This window comes from Sciurus vulgaris, assembly GCF_902686455.1.
Source record: "Sciurus vulgaris genome assembly, chromosome: 2".
NCBI lineage: Eukaryota > Metazoa > Chordata > Mammalia > Rodentia > Sciuridae > Sciurus > Sciurus vulgaris.
Window position 1 is genome coordinate 24,172,058 of NC_136462.1, and position 24,475 is coordinate 24,196,532.

General features: G+C 36.2%; 1 long non-coding RNA gene across 3 annotated transcripts in view; it reads right to left on the minus strand.

Moving 5' to 3' along the window:
- LOC306654463 overlaps positions 1-1,482 on the minus strand; it is a 30,185-nt gene extending 28,703 nt beyond the window's left edge. Inside the window, exon 1 of one of the 3 annotated variants that reach the window (XR_013761971.1) lies at positions 1,106-1,482. This is a non-coding gene — a long non-coding RNA (uncharacterized lncRNA). The remainder of the gene's footprint in view (positions 1-1,105) is intronic. The other 2 variants (XR_013761972.1, XR_013761973.1) reach the window with 2 other exon arrangements.
- Between the last annotated feature and the right edge of the window lie 22,993 nt (positions 1,483-24,475).

A 24,475-nucleotide genomic window follows, 5' to 3' on the forward strand; every position in this document is an offset into this window, starting at 1 on the left:
CCACATATTCCCATAGATTATCTTATTCTGAACTTCATAATCACTCTACACAGAGGTTATATGACCTGTCCAAATTCACACATAGTCGGTAGCAAAGCCAGGGCCAGTAATAAAGTTTCCTGATTTCTAGCCAAGAGTTCTTTCCACTACAACAGCTGTCAGTTATTAGTGGGAAGGCCAGGAGAAGAAACTGATTTGGCTTCTCTGAAGTTGAGAATGATAGATAGTGACTGAAATATCATCAGTGCTGTTGTTTTCCAGGTCAGCTGATCCAGGCACTGCTACCTGTGGCTGAAGTAGGTTGTATAAGTGACTATTTATGATAACTTGATATGTATTGTCTTTATTATGCAATTTTGCATTATCATCTGGTGCTCTGCTTGTTTGAAATCATTTTATTGACTATTTTTGACTTCTTAAGGATCTCATAGCTACACTAGTGATAAAATTACTACTAATACCTTATCACTGAAGATATTCAGAACTAGATTCTTGAATCATATTTTCCCCAATTTCTAAAAGTGATAAAATGATATAATAAAATTCTATTTTCAGTATTGCTCATTAGTCAAAAAAAAGTTTAGATAGAAAGGAATGATTATGGTGACAAAATTGACATTATTTTAAAGTTAAAATTGGTAAACCATGCCTTTTTTTAGACATTCTCTTTTGAGACCTCCATTTCTTCATCAAATTCATGGTTTAATAACAGAGAAAAGGCAACTTTAAAAGTCTTTAGATCATTCAACCAAAATTCATTTGGAAGGTACTATAAGAAGTGGAAAAACCTAATATTTCATTACATCAATGATGTAAACATAAACTGAGTGGACAATTAAGAATTATCTACTCAAAAATCGAACTACCATTACCAAATAAGGAACAAAAGAAAGGTGCCTGGTAATAACCTCAGTATAATAATGAGTACCTCGGAAGTCCAGGCTGACACATCAGACTGTGTCATTTGAAAACGTTTGTCCTGTAAGTTCTAGAGACAAATTAAACAATTGAAACTTTTACAAATTCAAATATAAGGCAAACCCCTGCATTCTGTGGGATAGAGGTTAGGCTGTTAGCAAAGAAATCCCCAAACATTTTGGCTTACATAGAAGTGTGTTTCTCTCTCACATTAGTCTGGCTGGTCCAGGTGGCGAAGTGAATCTACTCCTCTAGGTCATGAAAGGACACAGGTTGCTTTCTTAACCACTGCACTGGCATTCCCTGAATGCCACGTTCATCAGCCTTGCTGAAGCTGGGTCACACTGCGTCTGTCATAGCCTATGAAAAAGGAATAGAAAAGCGTCCAAGGCAGGTGTCTTAAGGAGATGACTCAGAAATGGCAAATGTCAATTCCTCTTCTCTTCCACCGACCGGAACATACTTAGCTTCAAGGAATGCTGGGAAATGTAGTCTTGCTGGGAGGCAAATTGGATTGGGGAGAAAACTGGAGTGAAGCCAGGTGGGCTGAATTACTAAAAGAAAGAGGAGAGGGCATTATGGTTTGGATATGAGCTTCTCACAGAAGCTCACGTGTGAGACAATGCAAGAAGGTTTGGAGGAGAAATGATTGGGTTATGAGAGTCTTAACCCAATCAGTGAATTAATCCCTGGTGGAATTAAGTGGGTGGTAACTGGAGGTAGGTGGGGTGTGGCTGGAGGAGGTGGGGCATCGAGGGCGTGGCTTTGGAGCATATATTTATACTTTTCAAGTGGAGCTCTCTCTCTCTTTACTTCCTGATCATTGTGTGAAATGCTTTCCGCCCGCCATACTCTTCCACCATGAGGTTCTGCCTCACATTAAGCCCTGAGGAATGGAGCCTGCTGACTATGGATTGAGACCTCTGAAACTCTGAGCCCTCAAATAAACCTTCCCTCCTCTATAATTGTGCTGCTCTGGTCTTTTAGTCACAGTAGCGAAAAAGCTGACTAAAACAGAAGGGATACAGGATGTGAGAGCAGCTAGCAGTATCTAGGATAGCCATGAAATACAAAGTAAATTGATTTATTCAAGAAGGAATAGTGTCTATAGCAAATCAATGAAGATAAACAATTAGACAATCAAAACAATGAATTGATGCTGGTAGCACTTGAGTTCTTTAAAAATTGTGACTCTCAAGTTTTCTGTCTACCATCCCTGGGGTAAAAGATGCACAGATCGCCTACACCGCATGAAGATTGAGTTGTGTACTTGGTTTCGTTTCTCATGAGAGTATTTGAAAGTAGCATGCAGCTTTCATGCAATGTAAATAAATTAGAGATGAATGTCATTTGGGAGGGGTACCAGGGATTGAACTCAGAAGCACTTAATCACTGAGTCACATCCCCAGCCCTATTTTCTATTTTATTTAGAGACAGGGTCTCACTGAGTTGCTTAGCACTTCACTGTTGCTGAGGTTGGCTTGAACTCATGATTCTCCTGCCTCAGCCTCCTGAGCCAATGGGATTACAGGATTATGCCACCATACTCAACTATGAATGTCATTTTTAACACTGAAAAATGAAATTTTCCAAGTTGACTTTCTAAAAATGAAAGCTTACCATTTAAAATTTTAATTTAAAAGAGCTCTACCATCATTTTTTGTGTATGTGTTTGTGTAATATGTGTGGATTATACATTTTTCTACCTCATTAAGCTGGATATACTGAGTTCAGTTGAATTGATTTGTTTTCTTCATCCAGTGAATGTTGATTTGGTGCCTACTCTTTGTCAATGTACATCAGACTTTGCATTTGGCTTCAGGTTTAATCTTCTCAGCAACCCAGGGAGGATGGTCAAATATTTCCTATTTCATTTAATGAAGAAACCGAGTGTCAAAGAGTTTAGATAACTTTTTCAGGGTTGTACAAGGAGTTTAGATAACTTTTTCAGGGTTATATAACCAACTCTAGATTTCAGCCCCAGCCTCTACTATTCGTTACACTTTTCTGTTTGCTTCATTCAACAAGTACTTATCAAGCAACTTTGTTAGGTCAGGCCGAAGCTAGATGTTATTGTATGTCTTATTCTTTTTTTTTGTTTCTTGGTGTTTTTTTTTTTTTTTTTGTTTTTTTTTTTTTTTTTTTTTTTTTTGGTACCAGGTATTGAATTCAGGGGCCCTTGACCACTGAGTCACATTCCCAGCCCTTTTTTTGCATTTTAGTTTGAGACAGGGTCTTGCTAAGTTACTTAGGGACTTGCTGAGTTGCTGAAGCTGACTTTGAACTGGTGATCCTCCTACCTCAGCCTCCTGAGTCACTGGGATTACCACACCCAGTCGTATGTCTTGTTTAATCTCAGAACAATTCCTTAAAGTAGATATTATTCTTCCATTGTATAGCTGGTGCAAACTTCTGAAGTACTTCACATGATAATTTGGGGCAAATGGGTGAAACAGGACAGTAGAGCTCTTTCCCTTTGAAACCTGCCTTTCAGCTCACTGCTCCCAAGGCCCAACCTTGAAACACTGCAGATTTGCTTCCCCTTTCTTGCTTCTGCGTTTCTATCCATTCTATCAGAGAAATATCTTCCTAGTCCACTTTCCATCCAAGGTGGGCCTGTATTATTTTGGATATTGGATCATTACAACTGTGTCCTACTGGGTTTTTCTATACTTGAGCTATATTTCCTTACTCCAATATCTACACCATCTTGAAATGGTCACCCCCGATATATAAAACATCCTATTTCAATTCTTCCATGCTGAAAACTTACCGCTTCTTTCCTGATATCCGTGAAATAACATCTCAGTTCATTAGCTGGACATACAAGACTCTTTTCAATTCAGCTGCAGCCTCATCTCTTATCATATAACTCCTACCCAACCCACATTCTCTCCATGCATAATGCTTTGCTAATCTCTGAACCCATCAGCTTTTTTAAGCCTCTGTACTATTGTACATGATATCCTTGTAACCTCTGATAGCTGTTCCCATTTTTTCCTACCTGGAAAATTATAATTACAAAATTTTAACATGGTTTCTCCAAATGATATTGGTCTCTTGTGTATCTTAGACACTGCAGTAATTGCTAATGTAGTTACATGGCTCACTATAGTCCTTGACTACCTCAACCACCTAGGCCTTGCACAATGAGTGCATATCGCCAAAAGATTTTATTGGAAACACTGAACTGAAGATTCAGTTGCTAGAGTTAGCACAAAGACAGTTTTGATGTAGTTGTTATTTAGCAACAAGAAAAGTCACTGATTGAATACTCTAGACAAATCTCTATACTTCATACTATAACAGGATCAAAAATAACAAAATAAATCTTCCCCTTAAGTTCTTCCTTTAGCTTAAAATTTAATTCAATTGCTCAGACTACTTTGAAAATTTCACCATTCATGTCCCTTAATTTTTTCTAGTTTTTCCCTATTAGAATGTAAACTTATTGGGGTTATATTTTTTTATTGTTTTTTCCATTCCCAATTTTTTTTTTTCTGACACATCTTTGTTCAAAGAGTGAGTAACAAGTTTTCAAAAACAGAGTAATACGTTTAGAGTACAAAATGAGTGGTATAGCCTTTGTAGATATTATTTAGAGATGAGAGGAAAAATAACATTCACTGAAAGAAGATTTGGATCACCCTAAGCAAAAGGAAAAATTTAAGGAAATCAAGAAATTGATAAAGTCATGTCAAGGATATAGAAACAAATATGAAAGAATGTATCATAGAAGTCAACTAATGTAACATAAATGCTACATAATAAAACCTCAAAACTCAGTGTCTTTTAACAGCAAACAATCATTTTTCTTGGTCGTAGATCTGTTGATTTAAATTGGCTTAGTGGTGTGTCACTATTTCAGGCTGCAGGTCACCTGAGTTGAGATTAACTGCAGGTTGTAGTTGAGTTCAGGTCTTTTCTACATATCTCCATCTTGTGGCTGGTGTATTGGGGACTGGTTAAGAGTATTTTTTGGTGTGAGAGGGACATGAACAATTGTAACCCAGAGAATAGGTATGGCATATTGGTTATTTGTTGTTCACAATTATTCATTCCCTTCTTTTGTTAGAATTGTATATTCAAACTCTTGGTCATAGAATTTTGCAAAAATTTTCATTAGACTAAATTGAGTATGTTTCTTAGTCTCATTGATGTTGGGATTAGCCATGTGGTTTGCTTGGACAGTGGGACATTAGGCAGACATCACAGTGTGTGAGTTTCAGGAAAAGATCCAAGAGCCATTGCATTTTGGCAACAGGAAGGCTCTCAACTGATGTAAGTCCCTCCACCATGGACATTCGAGACTCCAGAATTGTTAAAAAAAAAAGTATTTTCTTTATAATTTACCCAGTCTGTGGCATTTTGTGATAGCAACACAAAACAGACTATGCTAGCTACCACATTTTCAAATTCATGTATCCCCTTTGACCAAAAGGTATACATCTGGAAATTTACTCTCAGAAATATTGCTTAGAACTGATGGTATTTACAAAAGTATTGTTTGAACAGCAATAGATTGAAAACAACTTAAATGTCTGTTAGTTGGGGATGGATAAATAAATAAGGTAAATCCATAAAATGAAATAATATGCACCTATAAATATCAAATAATCCTTTATGTAATGGTGTAGAAAATGTTAAGAAAAAAGCAAGGTGCATAAAAGTATGTAGGGTATGTTTTGTGTAAGGAAGGAGGAAGCATTTATTTGTATTTGCCAAAGAAAATTCTGTAAGCACACATAAGAAATGAATAAATGTGCTTACCTGAGGATGGAGAGGAGTAAAACAGATGGGAAAAATGTTCAATGCATATTATTTTAACATATATTCTGAGCTGTGTGAATATATTAAAACATATAAAAACAAAGTGATTACCATTAGGCATGCATTTGTTCATTGTAAGACATAGGGCATATGTTAAATTATTAAATAGTTGCAGTTAGTTCTCTGTTTCCACAGGTTCTGCATCTGTAGATTCAACCAACCACAGATCATGTACTATATAGTCAGGGCTGTGATGGTGGTATCTGTACTGAACATACAATATTTTCTTGTCACATTCTCTAAACAATACAGCATAGCAACCATTTACATAGCATTTAAATTATATTAGGTATTATAAGTAATCTTGAGATGATTTAAAGCACACTGGAGGATGCACATTGATAATTTGCAAATACTGCACCATTTGATGTGAGGGACTTAAGCATCCCCTGATTTTGGTATCCTTGGGCATCTTGTAACCAATATCCTGTAGAGACTGAGGATCAATCAAATTGATCTTTTAATGAGTTGATACTTGGAAAAAGCACTAGACTTAAACATCAGGTGTTCTGAATCCATGTCCCACAATTATTAATTGATTTGATCTCAAATCAGTCTCTTCTTTCCAGAATTTGGTTTTCTCTTTAGTAAAACTGGCTGAGTTTGATAGTTTCTCTTCTAGTTCTGAGTCATTCTGTTCTCTTTTTTAGCCAATGATTAGAGAATAGAACAGTCTTCACATTTCTCTTCAAGAAACCTGATTTGGAAGACTGTTTCTTTGGTTTTAAGGAAATGAAGCTGACCCTATTCAGCATAGGCACAGAGTGGTTCAGAGAGAGGAGGAAGAGCTGAAAAACCCAAGAAGGAATTTTTATTTCCTTCCAAGGGCACCTCTGTTGGATGACTCCTTTCAACTACCTTGGGACTATGTATTTCAGATCAAAATTCAAAATCTCAGGATGGAAAAATAAATCTGTATGAAGCTAAAAGAGCAGGGTTTTGTCACTATAGCTCCTCCAGGACCTCATGTCATGAGGGATGAATTATTGTCTAATGAATGGATGCTGAGCAAACAAAATAATGTCTGTCCAGGAGAGCATCCTTTGAAACAGTGCCGCTCTTCAGTCATGTAGCTGATTGGAACAGATGAACTCCATCTCAGACCTGCATGTACAATTCAAGGTCAACGCCATAGTATACGTGAAAACAGCTAAAATTAGGGCAGTCTGTGTTATTGCTGTAAGAAGAAATTGTGTCTGAAGCCACTATACCATTTTTGTAACCTCACGTTGAAGGAAGATTATTTTAGGGGTTGGTTGGGATATAATTAACTAAAACTGGTCAAAACCATGACATTTAAGGAACTCAAAATAATGACTATGATATTCATCATAATAGTTTCTGTATTATTGAAATGAATCATGAGTCACTTTTGTAATGGACTAAAATGCAACATAGAAGTTTTTTTCTTGAAGTCGTCTTTTTTTATACCAGTTGAGTTTTTTCACTGGGGCTTGCACTGTCTGCTTCTTCATGTCCTTCCTTGAAATGATTACTATACCATTGCTGCCTGGAGGCCCCTGTGGAATGTTTTTCTGAACTAGAAGCAATTTTTTTTGATCAATCTACTTGATTAAGGCCCCTCTGAGAAGATGGCTTTGAACTGAGAATATTATAAAATAAGAACAGGGAGGAGAACATTTCAGGCAGAGGAAATAAAAAGAATGGAAGCTTTGAAGTGGAAAATAATTGTTTGAGGAACAGAGAGAAGGCCATTGTGACTGTCACATAGCAAGAGAAGGTAAGACTGGGAAGAGATAATGTTAGAGTAGCAGGAAGGAATCAGATCATACAGGGTGCTGTAAGCTTTGGTAATGATTTTAGCTTTATTCTAAGGGTCATCAGAGAGCCCCGGATAGTTTTGAGCCAAGAAACTAAATGAATTGAAAATATTCCTTTCATGATTGTGTTGCAAATAGTCTACCAGGGCAAGAATGGAAGCAAGGGAATTTGTTGGAGGCTACTCTTTCTTGGTATTATAGGGTGCTTTGTTTGCTTCCTTGTTATTAAATCCAATAAAATAATAAACTAACTCAAATGAATTTCATAAGAATATTTATTATTTCAAACACCTGAAGTCTAGGAATAGGATATAGTCCAGGATTTGTGTTTTCTGCAAGTCAGTGATGTCATCAAGAAGTGCTCTCTGACATCAGTTGATTTTACTTTATCCTCGTCCTGATAACACAATAACTGTTGCAGCTCTAACTGTTATATCCTCTAGAGACCAAGTACAGAGGTAGGGGAGAAATCATTGTATTATATGGCAACATTTTAGCAAGAATACTCTGATTTAAATTTCTCCTATCCTTTCTTCATCAGAATTAGTTACTCCTGAACCCATCACTGACAGTCAGTATGAAATTATTAATCCTTGGAATAATCCTTTGGAGATGAAATAGATAATGGAAATAATGGAAAGTGAGTCTCTGCTGCTGGGATCCAGAGAGAAATAAATACCCAATGCCTTGCCTAATGTGTGCTATACAGCAGGACCTCAAACCCAAACTCCAACCTTCGGACTAAAACAAACATTTTTTTTGACACTTCAGAAGTGATTTTCTGTTTCCAAATAGGGTCATCTTACCCATAACATAACACAGAGAAATTCAGCTAATGTTTCAAATTTGCTTTAAAGAGAGTGGATATTATATGTAAGAACGTGTCTCCTACATAAAAGGCGGTATTCTGGGAAGTTTATGCATGAGTTGTTTTATACTTCACAATCATCCTAGGAAGTAGGTAGCTTTTATAATCCATGCTGTAGAACAAAAATGCAAAGACTAATTGGCTTGATGAAGATCACATGGCAATTTTGGCATTCTCCAGTGACAATGTACATTCTTCTATACTTTTAAGAAGAAAATAAAAATGTATTTATGGCCCTAGTTGGATTGCATACTTGAGCCTTTTTAAAGCATTTTGAATAGATAGCTTCCCTGGATTTTGATACCCAGATCTCATTTTTAGCTTCCAAGGGCTCACAGGCAATATGAAAAGCAATAATCTTCAAGTTGAACAAATAAAGATCTGAAGTGATAAATTACCTAGAAGCAGGCTCCAGAGGCAGAGTTCTTCCATTTGACAACTCGCATGCAATAAAGACAGTGCCTAATTATTTTAAAAATACTTTGGTGGGAGGATAGTGTTGTTTTGTGGATATTGAGGTATGCATGTTTTTTGAGAGGGGTATTATAAAAAACAAAATCAACAAAACTGTAGGCTCTTTCCACTCGGAGGCAAGTGATTTATTCCATTCAGTGTGGACTTTTGTCTTTGTGTTTTTAACCTCTGCCTCGGTGTGTACTCTGCACTGTTATTGACCAAACCATAGCTGCTGAGATGTGAAATTAGGTGATTTAAAGATTCACTTCTGATTCCCAAGATATGCTTCAGGGCATCCTGTGGTGTGCTTTAGGCATAAAATGACCTCAAGCTGGGGCTAAAGGGTCAAGAAATCTCCACAGTAACAATAAATATTGTACAGTAGCTAGATTGTTAGAGAATAATGTTCTCAAAAATTTTCAAAATATTCTTTCCATAAAACTAGTCATATGGCAAGAAACTTAATTTTATCAATTGTTGACTTGTTATACAATGGAAAGTAAGTTGTTCAAGATGGTGTAGGTTGTTCTCATCAGTTCAAAGATTAAATTCACTTTTTCCCCCTAAGCTAATTGTAGATTAATGTGTGGAGCTAAACATAAACATAAAATCTTTGGGAGAGTTTTATCACATCCAGATTTTAATTTGTCTGTGGTAACGAGGGAAAAAGGAGATGGTTAGACCTTGATTGTCTACTTTGAAAGAATGGAGAATTGGTGTAGAACACAAGATAATCTTACCAGGGCTTTGATTGATCTGTAATTTGCATAATCAGGAGTGAGGGGGTAGTCTTAGAATATAGTCTTCCAAATAACTTTTATATGTGTAACCAGAAAACAACGGAACATTGACTCAATACTTCCTGAGTACGTTCCTTTCTGTCCTCTGGCAGAGCTGCTATAAGCAAAACAATCAGAAAGTAGCAGAGGAAAGTAGGCAGAAAGAGAAACAAGGAATCTGGGTTAATTTCCAAACTGAATAATCAGCTTCCTACTAAAAAAAGAGAATTGGCAAGGCTGTATGGAAGGTTCCATGATTCCTCCGTTCCCATTGTGGCAGCAGTATGTAAGCTGGCAAGAGGGACCCGCCAATACTATGGATAAACATAATCATCTCTCAAAGGCTTCCATTTAACTCACTATAATTTAAGATTACACAGCCCTACTTGCCCTGCATACATCTTCTTCTGTGTTGAGTCTACAAGTTTGCTTGAGAACCTAACAATCATTGCTCTGAATGGTTTGTTAACATGGAATGTTTTTATAGTTGGTGACACACTTGAGAATTTGCAAACTTGGCCTGGGAAAAAAATCTGTCTTCCCTCCCTTAACCTTGGAAAAACTTGGCCTGGCGTCCAGTGGCCCATATTCCCTGATTCTTTGCTCTGCTTTCCTTTTATGATTAAAAAAAAGATAAATCCTGCTCATTTGTGTTGCTCCAGGTTGATACAGAGCAAAGCTCTTTGCAAAGACTTCATGGATTTCTGTTTCAGAGTAATGAACAATTGGATTCTGAATTTTTTTCCTCCTTTGTATTTTACTTTTTAAATTATGTTAAATGACCATACATGACTTTTTAAATTAATAAAAAGAGAAACAAAGAAAGAAAAAACTAAGCTGTACTTTTCCACAGATACAAAAAATTGTTCCAGGATGGGGTGGAGGAAGCCTGTTTTAGAAGCAAAATATTCTTCAAAGTTCAGGTCATCGTCCTTACCACTGGGTCAGTTACTGTTGGTTTAAAGTATTGTTTTAGCACGGTCAGCATCACACAGTGACCTTGTGATTTTCTTCCTCCTCGTTCTCTCCATATGGGAGCAGATGTAATCTCTGTCACTCAACCAGGAGAATAAGATGTTCTAATGAGTAAAGAGATGTAAAGTCCTCTTAGAGCTTTGGATAAAAGGCCCTAAGAGTAGAGAAGAGTGGTATAAGTAGTAAGCCAGTACATGTTCAATAATTATTTGATGCATAGCCCACTAGGTTTTAAAACATCAGAAAGAAAAAGAGAAGAAAAATAAATTTTTGCAATGTGCATCCACAGACCTTGATAAATCATAATTGCATAGTAAGCTGTATACTCTGAAAAATCAGTGTCTGTCCTTCTAAGACAGGTACGGAGTCACATCTGATCTTTAGATCTCAGACCTTGGGCAAGAGGGGTATATATAGGTTCTTGAAATATAGAAATCTGAATTTTACATAATATCTTCAAGTATTTTATGTATAATATATATATTATTTATATAAAATTTTTATGCAATCTATGAGTTTAGAAATTATGGTATGTTAACTTGTGATAGTTCACAAATATAATTTACAGTTATTCTTTATAAACATTGGAGTTATTATCATTTCTTTTTTTCCACAAATAAAGAAATGGAGACTGATAGAAGTCAAATAATTTACCTAAGTTTATTATACTAGTAAATAGCATAGTCTGGAGTCAAATTTAAAGATTCACTCTACACTTCTTTATATACTTATTTTTAATGGGTTTTAGTTAAACATGACAGTAGAATTCATTTTGATATACAAACATGGACTATATCTTGTTCTAATTAGGACCCCATTTTTATGGTTGTCCATGACGTGAATTCACTGTGGTGTTTTCGTATATGTACATAGGAAAATTATATCAGATTCATTCTACTGTCTTTCTTTTTCTTATCCCCTCCCTTCCCTTCATGCCCTTTTGTCTAATCTACTGAATTTCTATTCTTCCCCCAACCACACACACTTTCTTGTGGATTAGCTTCCACATATCAGCAAAAACATTCAAACTTTGGTTTTTGGTGACTGGCTTATTTTACTGAGCATGATGGTCTCCAGATACATCCATTTATTGGCAAATGTCATAAAGTCGTTCTTCTTAATGGCTGAGTAATATTCCATTGTGTAACATTTATAGCAATTAGAGAAATGCAAATAAAAGCTACCCTGAGATTCCATCTCACTCCAGTCTGAATGGCAGTTATTAAGAACACAAGAAACAATAAATGTTGGTGAAAATGTTGGATTATGGGGGAAAAGGTACATTCATACATTGCTGGTGGGACTGCAAATTCGTGCAACCACTCTGGAAAGCAATTAGAGATTTCTCATAAAACTAGGAATTGGAACCACCATTTGACCTAGCAATCCTACTCCTCAGTATTTATCAAAAGGATTTAAAATCAGCATACTACAGTGATGCAGCCACATCAATGTTTATATCAGCTCAGTTTACAAATAGCTAAGCTATGGAGCCAACCTATGCCCTTTATATACTTTTATATAAATTATTTTTTTAAAAGATCACATTTTGAAGTCCCTTTCAACTTCATAATTCCAACTTTCTTTTAAAATGGATTGTTTCAAAACTGCACTGAGATTTTTCTCTCACACCAGTCAGAATGATAGTCATCAAGAATGCAAACAATAATAAATGCTGGAGAGGATGTGGAGAAAAAAGACCACTTTTACACTGTTAGTTGGATTGTAAACTAATACAACCTCTATGGAAATCAGTATGGAGTTTCCTAGGAAGACTAGACATGGAACCACCATATGATCCAACTACCCACTCCTTGGTATTCATCCTAAAAAAATTACAGTCAGCATACTCTAGCAATACATGCATACCCATCTTTGTAGCAGCACAATTCACAATAGCCAAACTATGGAACCAGCCTAGGTATCCATCAAAAAATGAATGGGTAAAGAAAATGTGGTATATATACACAATGGAGTTTTATTCAGTCATAAAGAAAAATGAAATCATGTCATTTGCAGGAAAATGGACAGAACTTTATGCTATTTTGTTAAGCAAAATAAGCCAAACTCAGAAGGTTAGGGGTTGCATGCTTTCTCTCATGTGTGGAAGCTGATGAGGAAAAAGGACAAGAAAGTTAGGGGCTGATCAAATGAAAAGCAAAAGGAGATCAGTAGAATAGAGGAAAGGGTCCAGGGAGTGGAGGGTAGGGAGGGAGGGGGGAAGTGCTGGGGAATAATACTGACCAAGTTACATTGTTATGTTGTGTGCATGTACAAATATGTAACCACTAATCCCATTACATATAACTACAATGCACCAAAAAAAAAATGTGGAGAAAAAATGGATTGTTTATCATGATATCATAAGAATGGCAGGAGCAGAAAATATTAGCTGCTATGATATGGCTATTTTTATGAGTTTACAAGCATGTGCATGATTCTATTATGTACTTTATTCTACTACCAGAAAATTGATCCAAATTACATTAGAGCATGCAGTCATTTGGATGGTGCCATTTTTTTTTTTTTTTTTGCAGGGTGCATTTTTCTTTTGGTTATGACAGAGTCATTATAGTAGGAATGAGGTTGTCCGGGAAGGTGGGAAGTCATTTTCTCTCATGCAATGGTAATAGTATGTTTATGTACCATTTGAGATCAGAAGTGATAAATAATTATTGTTAATATGAAATAAACTGGCAAAAGATGCCCCCACCCCTGAAAGGAAAAGATGTAAAAGAAAACGTGCAAACGATTCTCAGCGTCTTACTTTGGATCTCTGGGAAGTGAAATCTAATCTGCGGTCTGTGGGTTGCGATGGAATCATCCAGCACAGATGGAGGAAGGGGACCACCTAGCACAGAAGTGGCCCAACAAGGCTCTGGATACAACGAACGAGAGGAAGAATGGTTCAAGTGAAGGCTGGAAGTGTGGCACAGTGTGTGGGACATTAAAACACGCTGACAGTAATGGGAAGCAAAGTGAAGGTTTAATCAGGGGAGTGACAGGAAATGGCTTGTGTCTTCAAAAGGGTCACTGGCTGCATCTAGAAGAATCGACTAGAGGAAAAGAGAAAGTTTGGAAGAATTCATCTGATCCCACTGAGTCATGATGGAGGCTTGAAAAAGACTGACAGCAAAGATGGAGTAAATGTGATGTTTATGAGAGGCAGAAGCAGTGCTATCAGTTTCTGGGGACAAGTGTTTGTCCTCCTCTTTCCCTGTCTTCTGAATTTGGGATAAATTGAAGAAAGTGTATCCATGAACAATCAAATTATTTGAGGTGAAGTTAGATGTGCAGCCAGTTCTTCTTGTTGCCTCTGCCCAAGTCTAGAATGTGAAATGAGCCACTAAGGGGGTTTTCAATTCAGAGACCTAACTTTTCTAGGATATATACACGCATCATGGAAAGAGACACGGACTTCAGGATTTTTTTCTGGAAGGTAATCATGGGGTCTGAGCCAGTCATGTATCCCCCAAGAGGGGGAAAAGCAGAATGTTCCCATTCTTTTAAAATACATATTTGATGGCCTATAATTTATATATTATGGTAGGCATAATGGACTCTCAAAGATATCCACAACCTAACCCTGGCACCTATGAATGTGCTATTTTATGCTAAAAGTAACTTTGCAGATGTGATTAAGGTTATGAGCTTTGAATGAAGCTAGTATCCTGGATAACCCAGGTGGGCCCAGTCTCAATACATGAGTTCTTAAAAGAGGAAAGCCTTCTGTGGATGGGTTAAGGAAAAAAAAAAATGTGACTATGGATTAAGGGTCAGAGAGATGGGTGGCTCTATTAGCTTTGAAGATGGATAACAACATACCACACAATTCACCTGTTTAAAGTGAGAACTTCAGTGGGCTTTAGCATAATTATATATGCTGTGATTGTGTTCCTATAGATTTACCTGTTCTGAACATTTCAAATAAATGCAGACCTACAATCTGTGATCTTTTGTAACTAACTTCTTTCATATAACCTAATGCTTTTGCCAGTCATGTTGGAGCATGCATTAGTACCTCATTGCTTTTTATTGATGAATAAAATTCCTTTGTATAGATATGCCACATTTTGCTCATTCACTCATCAGTTGATGGACATTTGAGTTGTTTCCACTTTTTGACTATTATGAATAATATTGCTCTGAGCATTCATGCACAAGTTTTTGTGTGAACATAAGTTTTCATTTCTCTTGGATATGTACCTATGGATGGAATTTCTGAATCACATGGTAATGCTGTGTTTAACATTTTGAGGTGATGCCAAATTGTTATCCAAAGTGGTTACAATATTTTACAATTCTACCAGCAGTGTATAAAGAGATTCAGTTCCTCTATAGCCTCATGAACACTTCATTGCCTGTCTTTGTGTGTGTGTGTGTGTGTGTGTGTGTGTGTGTGTGTGTATGTGTCCCTTGTAGTGGGTGTAAAGTGGTATCTCATTATGATTTTGCTTTACATTTCCCTGATGAGAATCTAAACTATGTTTTCATGTGCCTATTGGACTTTTGTTTACTTTATCTGGAGAACTATTCAGATCCTTAGCCCATCTGTAAATTGGGTTACTTATTTTTTTTTTAGCACTGATTTGTAAGTGGCCCTTTTTATATGTTCTAGATAAATGTTCCTTGTCATATATTTGATTTGAAAACATATGCTCCCATTCTGTGGATTATTATTTCATTATTTGATGGTCATCTTTTGAAGCACAAAAGTTTTAAATTTTGATAAAGTCTAATTTGTCAAATTTTTCTTTCATTCTTACATTTTGGGAGTAATAGCTAATAGATCATTGCCTAACCAAAAGTTCCAGAGGTTTATTTCTATAATTTCTTTTAAGAGTGTTATATTAAAAAAAAAAACATATTTTAGGCTACATATTATAAATTTGAAACTTATTACATTTAGGTCTCTGATGCTCTTTGAATTATTTGTATGTGATGTGAGGTAGGGATTCAACCTCATTCTTTTTCATGTGTATATCTAGTTGTCCCAAAACTATTTGTCAGAAGTACTATATTCCCAAATTGAATTTTATTGGCACCTGTGTTGCAAACCAATTGACCATAAATGTGAGAATTTATTTCTGAATTCTTAGTTCTATTCCATTTATCTATCCACAATCCTTGTGCCAGTTCCATAATGTCTTGATTACTGTAGCTCTTTATTAAATTTTGAAATTAGGAAGAGCAAGTCTTCCAACTTTCAATTTAGAACTGTAAACTCTCGTTCCTCTTTCTCAAGATTATTACCTCGCTTGCATTTCTGTATGAATTTTAGTGTCAGCTTGTCATTTTCTGCAAAGAAGCCAGCTTGGGTTTCACAGGGTGTGCCATGAATCTGGAGATTAATCTTAGCAATATTAAACCTTGTGATCTGTGAAAATGAGATGTCTTTCTGTTTATTTAGATCTTTTTAGGTTTTTCTCAACAATGTTTTGTAGTTGACAATGTACACATTTTGTTCTTTTTTGGGGTTAAGTTCCTTCCTGTATGTTTTGGAATGCACCCACTGAGGATGACCAGCAAAAAGAGGCAAAACAGAATGATCTGGCTCTTTCCAAACTCCCAATTAAGGTAATTCGTTCTTTCTCCCCTGAGAATAAACAAGAGAAGGGTAAGCACAGGAAGAATTCAATGAAAGCAGGAAGTGTTCTTTTCATAAAACTCTCTCTGGGGAGCAGAAGTTCCTTTTAGGCAAACAGAGGGCTACTAGAAAGAACACGGTAGATAACTGGATGCAGCAGTTAAAGAAGAATGTGTCCAGAATAATTGTCCAGTCTCCTGTGTGAGCAACTGGATATGTAGTAGTGGTTTTTGATGGAATACACTTAGAAGACCCATTGGGCAGGTATAGAGGTATAGAATGAGGTTGGATAAGTCAGATTTAAGGGGCCTTTGAAAAATGTGGGTAAAGGTGACTATATAGTTGAATATGTAGCCCAGCAGAAAAGTCAATTTGGAGTGGTTGGCAGATTTCTCTGTAAATAAAGTTGTGTGAAACAGTTTGAGTTATCTAGGAAGAGTTTATGATTTGACCAGAGAATAGGGCCCAGAGCTGTTATGCATAGGGCAGGATGATGTAGGGGACTTGAGAAGAGGTAGAAATGTCTGTGGTAGGAGGAAACCAGGTTCTAATTTCCTAGAACCAAGAACAGAGAACATTTCAAACAGGAAGGAGTGCGTTAATACTATAGAGAAGACAGGTAGGCAAAGCTAAGCCAACCAAATTTGGTAACCTAGAAGTTATTGGTGACTTGGCCAGAGTTGTTTCAGGGGATCTGTTGTAGGGTAGAGACAACGTTCAGAAGAACCAGCGAAGCAGAGAGAAGGAAAAACATAGAAATAGTGATGGTGAATTTTCAAATTTCGAGAGGCAGCTGATTGAGGAAAAAAGAGTTAAAGAATCTTTTGAAATGAAGAATGAACTTGAGAATGTTTAAATGTGTATGGCAAGGAGATCATAGAGAAAAATGGTTAAAGGTGAAATTGTAAGATGGGACCATCCGCAGTGTTAGTTTAGCAGGGGCGCAGGACTGTGACAGGGTTCATAGTAGAGGTGGCGGTGCAATCTCTTTGAAATAAAAAGACCATTCGATCCTTGTTGAGAAAGGATATAACATGTGTCAATACATCCAGTAGGATGGCTCTGAGGAGGTTAATATTGGGAAGGCTTTTTACCCTGTGAAGTGCAAGGTAAATTCACTAACTGAAGAAGTAATAGTTGGGGGAGACTATAGATAGTGTTGAGATAGTCCTTATGATGAACTGAAAAATGATGAGACAGAACAGACATCACAGTATCGGTGGATGCTATCAAGGGCTCCGTGTGTGTGAGTGTGTGTGTGTGTGTGTGTGTGTGTGTGTGTGTGCGCGCGCGCCAGACAACTATTACTGAAGGAGGGACAGGCAAGTGAAGTGATGATCCTAAATACAGATGACCAGGGTAATAAACCTAATGTAAAGAGGTAGTAGGTCTAGGTTAAGGTCCCTTCCAGCTCTTTCTTATATCTAAGAAGAGGCTACAACCAGTAAAACCATCTTCCATATAGGTATTTGAGACGGACTTGATGGCTACATATGAGTGCCAACAGCCAAATTCTTGTCTTTATTTTCCCACAGGGCTAGACAGTGTTTCCAGTTCTGTTCTGCTACACAGAGCCAAGAATGACTTTATTGAACAAGCATTCCTACCTCGGTTTCCTCTCCCAGCTGCCTGGTGCTAACAGCCTGGAGTATTTTCTTACAGTCATATGATTCGTAGCAACAATTCAGAATAAGACTCCAGACAGTAATTTGCGCCATCAAATTAGAAAAGGTCATCGCACTAATCCTGAACTGGAATGGAAGTAGAGAGACAGATGCAACTGGCAAGGCTAATTTTGTCATGTGGCGTGCAAGTGAATGTGACAAGCTCGTGGTCCCAACCTTGTCTAAGATAAGAGCCTATAACTTTTGGGTAGGATCAGATGTTGAGGAGAGAAGCAGTGACACAGTGAATTACATAGGGTTGCCTGTGTATTCAAGAGCAAACTTTTGTGCTTCCCCTAACCATAAAGAATTCCAGAATGTCAGAGGCAGCCTTGCTCTGTTCCCTCCTTTTCATCTCTGCCTGGTGGGACTTTGTGTGTGTGTGCCTTGGCAAGCTCACAGTTATGCTGTGAAGCATGCTGCACCAGGAACATTTATCACATTATGTGCTGAGGAAAATAAAAGAAATGAGAGTTGAACAAACTAAGCAAAGTAAAGCAGGGATTGTTGATCAAGGAGATCAAGGAGTCAAGTTGCTAACTCTCAGATAATGCCCAGATGGTAAGCGCATTTGTTACTGGATTAAAATATTAGGTGTGCTTCTCCATGGATTTGTTGTAAAGAAAATTAGTAGATATTTTAATATGTTGTCAGAAAATAAGCTTAGTAATAGAGCATAAATCAACACTTTGGGTGGAAAATCAGAATGCATTTCAGCATTAATCCCCCATGCTTCCTAAATATCCAGTATTTAGAAGTGATGCAGGCTCATCTTTGATTATTAGGTTTGGAATCGTTTCAGTAATTGACTCAGAGTAAATTGTTGAATATATTGCTGCTTGGTCATGATGATAATAATAATAGTCATTATTATTAAAGCTACTATTTGTTTTTTACTCTGTGCCACTCTGCTAAGACCTTTGCATGCATTTTATCATATAAGCCATACAAGAACCTTGTGAGCTGGCACTTTTGTTTTATTTTAGGGATATCTTTTTAATCCACAAGGAAACTGGGCACTACAAAGCAGCAGAGTCAAAATTCACACCAAGGTATATTTGTCTCTCCAGTCCACTTGTATCAGGCTCTTCTCTGTTCTGCCATTCAACTAACTCTGAGTTTACTGTTTCCAAGTCTGTTTCCTCTATCTGAAATAAGAATAAAGAAGAGCATCAATATCTTTGGGACTTAAGGATTAAATGAGAAATCATATGTAAAAACCCTGATGTCAATGCTAAGTATGTAGAAAACAGTCCAGTAAATTAGTTGCTATCATTATTACAGCACTGAAGTGAATCATATGTATGTTAGAAGTTTTACTACTTGTGTTGTCTCTCTAGCTCGTCAACTCTGCCTTCAAACTGCCTTTTTTACAGTAGCCTGAGCAAGGGCTGACCTACCCATAACTCTTAATTGGGATCAAAAGCTCGTATCTGCTAACTGGTACACAGGAGCATTGTTTACACCAAGGAATAAAGTAAAGCTTACATCACCTGTAGGGAAGCTATATTCAGAATATACTATATTCAGCTAAATAAAGTCTGTGAAAGGGGGAGAGAGTATGCAACCACAGGTTCTTCAAAAAGAATTTGATTAGTTAAAACCCTGTCTTTCTAGGGAGGGATGGCAAAATCAGGACCACCATAAGAAAATGCATATGGGTCAGTTGGTATATTGGCTTCCAGCTCATCTACCTGGTCTTTGCTTTCTTATATTTTCACCAGGTTGCCATTTTAAACCTCACTTGGGAATACTACCAGCAACCATAGGAAAGAACTTTAGATAATTTAATTTATAGTAAATTCTAGAAAAATAAAAATTAATTTAAGATGATGTAAAGTAAATTAGTGATTGCCTGGAAACAGCATGGCAGAAGCATTCCAAAGAAGCACAAGGGGCTTTTGGAAGGCAAGGATTCCAAATATGGACATAAGTCAGACCTTAGAAAATTGTACCCTTGAAATACATATGGCTATTGTACTTTATACTTTAATAAAACGATTTTTAAAAATCTCAAAGATCACTTTAGAAGATTGTTTTGTATAATTATAACATCATTTTCCTTGGTATTTTTATTATTTTTCTTTAGGACTATTTTGGTTATTATAACCCCCTATTTCTGTATTGATGCTAGAATTAGCTATAAGGTTTTACTTATCCACATGTGGCTGTGCAAGCCCCTTCCAAACCTGTTGAGATTTTAATGAACTACACTGAAACTGTATATTAATTTGTAAAGAAAGCACATCTTTATGATATTAAGTCTTTTGGAGCCTGAATACAGTATATTTCCAATCACTTAGGTTGCTTTTAATGTCTTTCATGTGTATTACAATTCACTTCAGACAGATCTGGTACATTTCTAACTATTTTTAATTTTATTACTTTTAGGATGATTTTTAACAAGTTATTTTTTCTCTAATTGTTGATTGGTTATAAAATTGCTCTTGATTATTCTATATTGATATTTTAATCCAATAACTTCTTAATTATTTTAGAGTCTGTTGATTTTATTTTAGGTTCTGTATGTACATAATAGTAGCTTCAGAGAATATTGAAAAAAATCCATACTTCCCTTCTGATTTGTATCACTTTTATTTCTTTCTCTTGCCTTACTGGTTTGCCTTATTCTCCAATACAATGATGAATAGAAACGGTGATAATTTATTTTCTTTTTACTCTTATTCCTAATCTGTAAAGGAATGATTTCATGAGTTCACTTAGCAGGAAGATTTAAGATTGCAGATTCAATTAAAATATTATAGAACAGTTAATTTTCTGTTCCTTTGTCAGTCAGTTTTGCTGTTACATTTTGGTAGGGTTTGTTTCCAAATTTATTGGCAGAAATTGGTGGCAGTATTCTTTGGTGATCTGAGAAATTCAATGCACTTTTTCATTATGACCCTGATTATGTTCCTAATATGATTATGAATATATTCTCCTTTTTCATGATAAAGTTTGTCAGTGTTATAAGTCTTTTCAAGAAACTAAATTAATTTGTATATTTTATTTTATAAGTTCTAAGTATGTACTAATATTTTCTACTTTCTCTCCTATTACTTTGGATAAACTCTCTGTTTAGTTAAGTGTAACCACTTTATTTGTGCATTAAGTTTCATTCCTTTCTCCTACTCAAAGTTGTTAGGTCAATAGTTTTTTTTTTTTTTTTTTTTTCTTCACTGTATTATCATATTCCCCCCTCCTTGTGGAATTTTTTGTCAGTATAAAAAATGCAATTATTTCTCCAACAATAGTAGCAATAAACTTTCTTTTGACCCTTCTTCTGGTTGCTGCCTTATTTCTCTCCTTTATAGTAAAACTTTTTTTTAAACAGTTGCCTGTACCTGCTGTTTACAATGTTTTTCTCTCTATTTCTGTTTCTCTTTAGTCCTTGAACCCACTCTAATCAGGTTTCTGCACTAATCCTGCTCTGAAACCCTGTTGCTCTTAATTACCACATTGCTAAAATCTGCTTCTTGTAATTTACCTGACCAGTAAATAGACACTTGCTTATTCTCTCCTTTGAGATACTTTTCTTCCTATGACTTCAGTCAAAGGTTCTAGAGTTATGTATGGGAACTGGGTGAGAGGCTACGACATTACATTGTGTCAGTTCATTTCTGTTTGCACCAGACTTGAATTTTTTTTTTTTCTTATTTTATAGATCAGGTAACATTTTATTTAGTAAACTATTTCATTCTTAGAGACATTGTAATCAGTTTGCCACTGCTAATGATATCTGCAGGTGACAACATACCAGGTATTGTTTACTCCTGCCTATTATGTTAAATGCATCCATGTTGTCCTTGACAGGTAAGGACTGATCTGCTGCTTGACCTTGCAGCTGCAGGATCCAATTGAAAATCAGGGAGCCCACTTCTATGGCAACATGTCCCAATTTTGCACCTGGCTTATCAAGGACAATAACCAGAGAACTTTCCCAAGAGTCTCCTCTCCTCACCAAGGCGAAGGGAGAGTATTTTCAGCCCTTTCCATGAAAGTAGTGGGAGTTGAAGGCCATGGTGGGGTGGGAATGTGAATCACATATGATAAATCTACTCCAACATTCTTACCTTCCTGTTCTTTTTGCATTTGGTTCACGTTTTGCCGGGGATGCTCTGATTCCTCAGTCTCATTGAACACAGGTTATCAGTGAATCCAAGGGTCATTCAAACAAAGTAAATTGTTAAAACCACTCCAGTTAGCGCATTAAATACAGAGGCATTTGAAGTGCTTCATCATCAATAAATTTGCCCTTTTCCATAAATCTATTATGGGTTTCTTTGTCTGAAAGTCTTAGACTCTATTCACAGTATTCCCCATTTTCTCTCTTTGTTTGAATGTACTTAGAGATTCCATCCCATGCCATAGTCTTGTCATAATTATGATTATATTTTCACCACTATCAATTCTTAGGGATATCTGGATTAATCATAAGCCAGCAGGTGATTAGTCCACTTCCCACTGATGATTGGTAACTCAGCACTCAGGTGAGCCCAAGAAATGGTCAGATTGACTCTGGAAGACAGTTTGGTGGTCTTCTGGCATAAGTCTACTCCTGTATTACTATCCTTATCACTCAGGATCCATCAAAAACAACAATTATGAAGATTATTTAACCTAGGAATTATTAATATCTGGTTATTGTTTATATAAAAAGCAAAAGCAAAAAGAGGTTTCAATTGCAGAGGTAGCAATTGCAGAAAGCAGCCACCATTCTTAGGGTTGGGGGAACAATTTGGGTATTTTAAAACCTAGAAGCTAGAAGGAGAGTTCTGTGGTACTGAAACTCAGAACAACTCTGATGGGTACAGGTGGTAAGGTTGGTTCTGCCAGTATTGGAAAAACTGAAAAGGGGATTACATTTCTATTCCAGAAAGGAACTGCTGTTGAAAAATGAAAAGCCCTGCTAGGGAATGCTCACAGGAATCGGAATAGGTACGAAGTGAACGATCTGTAATACTTTGGGACTCATGCTTATGTCAAATAATTGAGTGAGAGGATAATGTCAAAATATTACTTTTTATTGTATATTGGCACATTTTGGGGTATAAAAGATGTAATTTTTTTAGAAAAGGAGTCTTCCAAAATATGGTATAGCTTTTCAAGAGCCATAATGGTGAAGAGTTGCTAAATGAATAGCTATTATAGAAGTGAGTGTGTACTTGGGCTCTGGTGTGGCTCCTGGAAAGGAGGGTACATAGTTCCCCTTATTTTCAGGCCACATTGTTCTTTATGTAGAAATATTAAGGATAATCCTATAACATTGCTGACTGATATAAATATATCAAAGTTGCCAGATATGGTCAAAACACAAAAATAAATTGTGTTCTATAGGTGAATGATAAGCAATTAGAAGTTTAGATGTTAAAAGTATCATTTATAATAGCATAAAAATGAAATATGTAGGGATGAATTTATGATCCATGTGAGAGATCTATATACTTGAAACTGTTATGCTCTGGTAAAAAGTATTGGAGAAATTCTAAATAAAGGGAGATAACACTGCCTCATGAAAAGATTATCCATCACCAGAGGAATGCAAAATTCAAGTACAATTAGAAACCATGAATGTAAAATTCAAGTACAACTAGAAACTAGAAACAATATAGTTGCTAAAATAAAAAAATACTGACAATAACGATTGTTGGCGAAGATATGGAATAACCAGTACTCATATACCGCTGATGAGAATGTGAAATAGGACAGCCCCTTTGGCAAACAGTGTGGGTCTTTCTTATGAAGTTAAATATACACCCACCATATGATCCAGCAATGCCACTCCTGTGTGTCCAAAGAAATGATAAAACATATTCACACATCAAAGATCACAAGAATATTCATAGAAACTTCATCCATCATAACCCCAAACTAGAAACAAGCCAAATGTGCTCAGAAGCATTATGCTAAATAAAAGAAATCAAAAGCAGAAGACTATTACTGACTCTACTTATGGGAGTTTCTAGAAAAGAGAACCCTAGAGAGTGATAGAAAACAGATATAAGGTTTTAGGGTCTGAAATTTTGGGGAAAGGGTTAATTGCAAAGGAGTAGTTAAAACTTTTAGATGTGGTAGAAATATTCTGTTTCATGCTTGTCTGGTATATAACTGTGTGCTTTTATCTAAGTTCATCAAATTGCTATAGTATAAAAATTATACCTCAAAAAGTTGATTTTTAAACTGGTGGATTGAGACAAACATCATTACCCTATGTACATGTATGATTACATGAATGATATGAATCTACATAATGTACAACTATAGAAATGAAATGATGTACCCCATTTGTGTACAATGAATCAAAAATGCAGTCTGTAAAAAATAAATAAATAATTAAAAAATTTGTAAAAAAATATCAAATTATCTTTCATAAGAGAGTAATTTATACTTTTGCTAGGCATGTAGCCTAAGGCCTCTGATCTCTTTTTGAGGAAGCAAAGTGAGAGGACAAAATGAAAGAGAATAAAACTCAAGATTTCCCTTAGCTCAAGGGAACAGAATCATAAGATACAGTTTTTCTTTTTTTTCTTTAAACTGGGGATTTAACCCAGGGGCAATTTACCACTGAGTCACATCCCCAAACCTTTTTATTTTTTATTTTGAGACATGGTCTCACT